Source organism: Rutidosis leptorrhynchoides, chromosome 1 (assembly GCF_046630445.1).
Source record: "Rutidosis leptorrhynchoides isolate AG116_Rl617_1_P2 chromosome 1, CSIRO_AGI_Rlap_v1, whole genome shotgun sequence".
NCBI lineage: Eukaryota > Viridiplantae > Streptophyta > Magnoliopsida > Asterales > Asteraceae > Rutidosis > Rutidosis leptorrhynchoides.
This window is the reverse complement of record NC_092333.1, coordinates 444622751-444631314: the sequence shown is the minus strand read 5'-3', so window position 1 is coordinate 444631314 and position 8564 is coordinate 444622751.

Sequence of the window (8564 nt, the reverse complement as noted above, 5' to 3'; positions counted from 1 at the left end):
AGTAAACTACCTCAAAGAAGTAGTCCTTAAAAAAATGCCCAAGTCTGGGTTTGAACCCGCGACGTCCCGCTAACCCGATAACATCCTTAACCATTACTCCACCCATTCATTTCTGATTAAACCCGGGTTAATATTTATGTAACCCCTTACTATCTGTTTATTTCCTCCTTCTTCTACTTAATCAAATCCATTTAATTCTCTTCATCATTATCATCTATCATCACACTCGTTAATCCTCACGTATATTACCAATCTCCTAATCATAACCATCACGTAAAAATCTTAACCACATCATTCTCGCTGTTTAACCTCATTCTTGTTACCATTGTCCTAGTATATTCACCATCATGGTCATCCTTAATTACCTCCTTCGTAAGAAAAAATGGAAAACAGTCCAACATGGACTGATTACACATTTGGCCCAACAGGGATAGTCAATTCATGGCCCAACTAGGAAATCTAGTCTTCGGCCCAACTAGGAAATTAGGATATAACATAATACGGCCCAGTTAGCAAATGTTTACGGTTTCATCCTGTTAATCGTAACAGAAACAGAAGGCACGTACAGAATTAGTGGAATATCGAGTCACTATCTTTAATATCATTATATTGTAACATCATCATAATCAAGATCCTAGTTATAATCATAATCCTAATCATCATCGTTTCTCTTCCCATTATCATCCTAATCATCATCTATCTCATTCTAATCCTCATCCTACATCAGTATCATAATAATCACTTCACCATCCTTGTATATAATTGAACATCGTCGAGGTCATCATCATCATGATAGTCGCCTTCATTCTTCATTCTCTCTTCACCATTACTCGCTGCAGTTTTTGTGGATTTTACGGTGGTGGTTTGTGGGTTATTAAATGAAAATAAACAACAATTAAAAGTGGGTTTGTTGTTCGTGGGTTTGATTTTCAAGAGTGAAAGTGGTGATTTGAAGGTTGTGGGTTGTGAGTGGTTTGAGGTTGGTGATTATCGACAAGAACAGAAACAGAAAGAAGATACGCAGGTAGTGATTCGATAGTTAGATGGTTCTTGTGTTCTAGCCGTGATTAAACACGAGAGAGATTTATATATATATATATATAGAGAGAGAGAGAACAAAGAAGAGAGAAGGAGAAGAAAAGAAGGTGGTGTTGTTACGGTGGAGATGGGCGTTCGAAGAGAAAGAAGGTTGCAGCAAGCCTTTCGAACAGTAACACAAGGGTTAAACAGTAGTGACTAACAATTGGGTTGTGGTGGTTCCTTGATGGATTTTTGTGTTGTACCAAACCAGAAACAAAACAAGAACAGTAGCAACGTTCAACCAACAATGGTGTAGTTGTGATGGTGTTTTCGTTTGTCAATAGCAATCGAAGGGGTGATGTTTACTCGGCTGCACTGTAATCAAAAGTGATGTTTTACATGGAATGTTCTTGCGACATCAAACAGAAAAGAAGAAACAGTTTTGGGTTGGGTTTGGTTTAAACGAATAGCAGATTGGTTATGATGATTCTTTGTGGTTTGTGGTGGTGCTTTATGGTGGTTCATGATTCGGTTTTTAAAGCTTGATAACCAAAGTCAAGAGTGGTGTTCGGGTGTTGGTATAGTTTGCAGGAGAATGGAAGGGATGAATGTATGTATATGAGGTATAAGTGGTTACCAATCATTCATGTATATATATTATTTTAAACAAAGGCAACGAGCACAATAAGAAAAATATCTAGTTGCAAAATATGAGGTATAAGTGGTTACCAATCATTCATGTATATATATTATTTTAAACAAAGGCAACGAGCACAATAAGAAAAATATCTAGTTGCAATAGTGGAGCCATCATTCATGAACCTATCGATATACAATTTAATTTACGGAGTAAACAATGGTAATAATATAATAATAATTATAATAATATTAAAAATTAAAAACGTGTGAATTGTTAGCCATCGTCTACTATTTCATTCACGGACTGAAATTCGTACTCCTTTGTTACTCAGTGACGAATAAAAGTCTTCAGAAAAATCCCAAACTTTCATAGTGATTATCTTTATTTATTTTGGTCATTATGGTATAAAATTCAATCATTAACTATTAAATAAAATTTACATTAATTATTCACTCCTAACTCCAAGTAAAAATATAAAAAGTCTTAAAATTCAACGAATGGTTCCTAAATACATTTTTAATAAGTCTATAATTTGTAAAACTCATTTTCTAATCATCGTTTATTTTAAAATCACATACGTTCGATTTTAACCTGTTTAATATTGATCGAATGATAAATGAGTGTAACAGTCGTTTACTAAATAGATTCGAAATCATTCACTTTCAATATACTATATATATATATATATATATATATATATATATATATATATATATATATATATATATATATATATATATATATATATACATACATATATATATATATACATATATATATATATATATACATATATATATGTATATATGTATATATATATGTATATATGTATATATATATGTATGTATAACTAATTATATATTTTTAACCAAATAAATTTAATATTATTATATACTTACAAATAATATTCATATATATATATATATATATATATATATATATATACATATATGTATATATGTATATATATATATGTATATATGTATATATATATGTATATATATATATATGTATAACTAATTATATATTTTTAACCAAATAATTTTAATATTATTATATACTTACAAATAATATTCATATATATATATATATATATATATATATATATATATATATATATATATATATATATATATATATATATATATATCTATTTGCAAATAGTTGTTCGTGAATCGTCGAAAATAGTCAAGGTCAAATGCATTCATGAAAAATAGTTCAAACATTTTGAGACTTGGTTTAATAAACTTTGCTTATCGTGTCAGAATCATTTACAGATTAAGTTTAAATTTGGTCGGAAATTTCTGGGTCGTCACATTAGGATTGGGTAGTACAATCCCAATCGCCATGCTCGGTCTTTTGTTGTATTTAAACGAAATGGGTCAAAATTGTCACGTTCTTGTATTATGGGTCATTGGAGTCCCAAGGATCGTAATGTACTTTTGTCATTTAAAACTCGGATGCTTAATGTTTGAAAAGCGTTGGTTTTGGTTTGGGGTTAACAAAACTCGGTGTGGGTGAAAATGGTTTGTTATGTTTAAAATGGTCTAAACCGGTTTTCCAGCTCTAGCGCGCGCCGCGCTAGGCATTTCGCGCCGCACAAATCGCCAGTTGCTGGTAGGTTGCCCAGTTGTCAAGTTTTGGAACTTTTTTACGCTTTAGAGGCGCTGCGCACTTGTATGCGCACCACGCACTTAGTCAAACAGGAAATTGAATGCTTTATATAAAAAAAAGTGTGTGTTTTCTCGTATGAGTTTTTGGGTCGTTACAGATTCTCACGTGCTGCATATATAGCGCGCCACAATGCGAAGTGCGCAGGATAGGTCTGGGCGCGCAAAGACATAAAGCCTGCCAAAGAACCACGCTTGGTCGATGTACGATCTGCCAGAAGGCGTTGTAGCTTGCAGGGAGTATATGGCAGACTGGAGCCAGGCCCGACATGATGCTTTTTACTTATATCGGCCTCTCATGCAGGAATAGTACTATTAGGACAGACCACGATCCCTTGGTCCTATTACGTGGCACTAGTGGACAAAGGAAGATTGCACTATAAATAAGAGATCCAAGCCACAATACAAGAAAGAGGAATTGATCCTAACTTGCACCTATAGTATTTTTAGTATAGAAGCATAATAAGCTCAATACCCGCTACTCATCTGGCGCGGTACTTACCCGCACTACCGGATTTAAAGTACATTGCACAATCCGTTTTCGGTTACAAGTAACGTTCCATGTACATAAATCCTAATACCTGCCTCAAGCCATCAGTTACCGACTACCCCGACGATGGTGGGTCGACGTTTAACCACCCCTGTTGAGATCCTCATCTCACAAGGACTTATTCACGGTACACCGGACCGGAGAATTAAACTCAAATGACCCTTAAATCCCCTTCTGTTGTTGTCAAGCATGGACCGAACCCGTCATATCAATTCTATGCAATAAACGGATCCGGCCTTTTGGAAGATGCACTGGAGAACGGGGACGATAGCTTTCGCGTTTGGTTGATCTTATCGATCGGTTTCATTTCCATGGTAAAACCTATCTTAGATCGAATATTAATATGATGTAATGTTATGTTAATCAACTAGTACTTTGATCAAAATAACTGAAACAAACCGTTAAACTTACAATTTCGTTTAGATACGGAAAAGTTTTGGGTTAAAAATTTCAATTTCATGATGAATCTGGATGGATTTAATATTTTATAAAAACCATCATATTACGTTATAATATGTTATTATATATAATTATATAATTAATCGAATAAAAAGACTTGCAACTGAAAAACAAATCGAAGAAGACGATCAAATATTGGAAATGTTTCTAACTTACACTTTCAGCCCATAGACTATAGATGTTTAGCAAGAAAAGGGATCAAGTTAACATTTTTACCTTTTAGCCCTAAAACTAATTAACAACAGATTCTACACTTGTTAATTATATATCATTTATATTTAAAGAGAAATTATAAGGGTATAATAATATTGAGAGAACGAGAACCGGGAGATTCGAGTTAAAATTCTAAAGTTAGTTGAATCATTGGTATGTAGACTCTGTTTAGGACATTGGAGGATTATTCCGACCTTGTGACCTTGAGTAAACTATTCAGGTACGAAAGTTCTATACTTTCTTTTAACATTATCTCGATCTTTAGTATCTTGTTATGCCTTTCACTATTGGTTGTGCGCTCTGATTTGAGGTAAACTAAAATATGAGATTTTATATTTGTGATAAATTTTCTAAGATACATTTATAACTTTTGAGAAATCTAATTTACAAAAACTTTTGAGAAATGATTATGATGGAAACATTAGAGAAAGGGCTTCCGCGTAGAACATGATTTAATTATGAGAATCTTGGTGAAAGTGGTTTGGAACACTCTTTTGTGAAATTAAATAATTTAGGAAAAACTTTGTGAACTCATCTATTTCGAGCATTCTTGATTCATTTGATTAAGTTCCATATGTACGGTGAACATAATTATGGTGTTGATTTGTATGTTCACTGTGCTGTTATAGAACTCTAGATTTGAAGACATGAGTTAGGTATATCGAGTCAACTACCCATAGAGGTACCACATGGTTGTCATTGTGGCACCGATGGCTTCGCACTATCCGTGGTGGTGTGATTAGTCCACGGTGTCTCCTTCAGTTATGCTCGTGCGAGAGCATTATGTTATACTTTTGTGATTATTGCTCGTGGAAGAGGGAACTGTTTATTCAGGAGGTGTATGGATGCATCCTAGGATATGTTATGATATGATGTGATTCTGTAGACGGATGAGTGGTGTAGTGCCATGCACACCTTCCGATTTAGGATGACACATGGAGTCGCAACCAGTGTGTGATTGTGGCATGTGATATACGATTTGTGGTATGTTCTGGCACCGATGTGTGCGATTTTAATATTCTGTTTTGTTAGGTGTACTCGGTATAAAATAACTCAATCCTTCGTTGCTTCAGCCTTTATTTCATTTGTTTATTTTGGTGTTGTGGTGGTATTCGACTGAGACTTTTAAAAGACAGAAAAACTATTTTAATTCCTTTCGATCTTACACTTTTAAAATATATTTATTATTACTGTTTATATTTGTCTACATTCGCACACTGAGCAATTAGCTCAACCGCATTTTCCTTTTCATATGTATTCGGGGTGAACAGGGATGAGTGCGAGAGTTTCAAAACATGAAGATGCCTTTGAAGCCTACTGTAACACCCTCGAAGCGGGCCTAGCTGTTAGATTACTATTTTGCCCTCAGGTTGTGTGGTGTTATTATATGCTTTTATTCTAATTTTATATTTTGTATTATTTAATGATGTGGATAGGACCAGTATGTGACAAGGGTCACAGAACAAGTTTGTTTATTTAATTTGGACTCCGTTAGGGCAGTCAAATTAAGTACGAAAGATATCAGATAACTGATAAATACCCGTGTGTTGCTCAGTGTGGGAATTTAACCCAAATATGATGCCTAGTGTTGCCATTTCTTGCATTTTCCAGATTCTTCCCAAATCACACTCCGTACTTCATCTCCTTCACCTACCAAACCCTAATCCTTAATCCTTGTTCTTGAGCTCAAATTGATCTTAGAATCGTGTTCTTTGTTGTTTACTGATTCTAACAAGGTAAGTAACATGTATTTTTGTGTTCAATTCGATGTTAAATTTATAGTTTTGTGTGGGTTTTGTAAAAAGCTTGAATTTGTGTCAAAACTAGTGATTTAAGTGTTGTTATGGTCAAATTGTTGTGGGTTTTGAGTCTATAACAAGTAGTGAACAAGTTGTGGTCGATTTTCGGCGTTTAAAACGAGCTCTAGATCGAGATTTGAGGATTTCATCGTGAAGTCCGTAGCCTTTGTTCAGTTTCTGAGGAAGATGAATACAGTCGGCCGACTGTCGGTCGACAGTTGTAGTGACCCGGAAATTTCCGATCAAATTTAAACTTTAATCTTTATATGTATCCGACACGATAAGCAAAATCTGTAATGTTGAGTCTCGAAAAGTTTGAAAACTATATTCATGTAATCAATTACCCTTTGACCATGTCTGACGATTCACGAACAAAAATGTGTAAATAGAAATGTATGTGTATGTACATATGTGTATTTTTTTTTAAGCTAAGAAATATTGATAAAACATTTAAGAGCTTGGTGATACAAAAATAGATTATGAGATTATTATGTGACTTGAAAGCATTGAACGAATTAGTTGATATGAATATAAGCTACGAGATCTATTTTATGAACATAGAAATGCTATCACAGTAGTTAGTGAATAATACTTTACTTGAACGTATTTGTTCGATGTAAGTTTATCAATGAGATTAAAAGATAATATCAAGTGATTGATTTATCAGGTACATTGAATTATAATTACGAGTCTTTGTTATGAGGTCCACTTGAATTAGAAAACTCTTACTTTTAACGGTATTCGGAATATTTAGTAAAGTGATTCCATGTAAGAACAAAAGTGTTATTATTGAGGATTAGACAGAGGTTAGCGGAGAGTCTCGTTTAATTATCAAAAGCGTACCTTGCAATGATTGACTTGTGTCACTTGGTAGGTTAATTATTTAGTTTTCTTAATATTGAAGACATTTTACGATATAGATGAAACCTTTTAAAGAATGATTTTGAATATAACTAATTCTGGAAAACTAAATTATATTTATTCAATTTAGTACAAACACATTTTTTTTCGATATAATAGAATTTGATTATAAAATATTTTTATGGATTTTCAATGATATAAAAATAAAAATAAATATAAAATAAAGATTTCTAATGAGCACCAAAAGACTACAACATTTCATCACAAGATTGAAAGTTAAAATGTTGGAAATCACTAAACCTGCGCACTTGCACGAGAAAAATCATAACTAAATCATACTGACTCGAAAAAGGGTGATTCCGGTGTCCAAACGACCGTAACTCAAAAATCTACAACTTTCATGAAGACACCATACACGAATCGTGTACCTATCTACACGAAACGTGTAATCTTGTGCCGACATATTTTGGTGGCGGCTCACTATGCAACATGTTTTTAATTTTTATTAATATTATATTATATTATTATATTATTTATAAATCTATATATATAGGATCGATCATAATTGTTTTCTAACTATCTATCTCTCACACTCTCTCTATAATTATATTTATTATTATTATTGTTAGTGTTATTATTATTATTATTATTAGTATTATTATACATAAAATACTACGACGAGGTCATGGGCGAGTTATTTCAAAACGGGTTTTATGAGCGGGATAGAGCTAAGGAAATTATGAGTTACGGTTATGGAGGTGATGGGTATTGTTCATGGGTATGCTTGTGAGGTTAAACTAGTGTTTGTCACCTCCATTGCGTCTACGTACCTTTCCTACAATATTGAACCTCAATATTGATACGTGAGTACTCCTAATTTAATTTTTACATACTAATAGTGTATCCCTGACTAGTGCTCGAGAAAATAGGATTATGCATGCTTGTAAATTTGATAGTGCCCTTAGATAGGTTATGCCGAATCTTAAAGGTTGTTATATTATAGTTGAAGGAAGATATAAGATTTGCATGTCCTTAAAAAGCTAGAAAAAAATTAAGAACTTTTCCTTTAGATGCCAAATAGATTTGATGGACGGATTAAAAGTTATAGTCAATTAAAATTTCGTAAAAATGATTATTATCGTCGTTAATATCGTTGTCTTAATTTTTTTATCAAATTGTTATTATTCCAAAATAACACGACTGTTACTTATTATTATTATCAATACTATATTATTAACTAGAAATGTAATACAAATTATATAACTACCTTAATAGAATCTATCGCAGTATTTTTATGATATTAAATGAACTTTATAAGTTTTATTACTTAAGATATATAAAAGTATATTTTA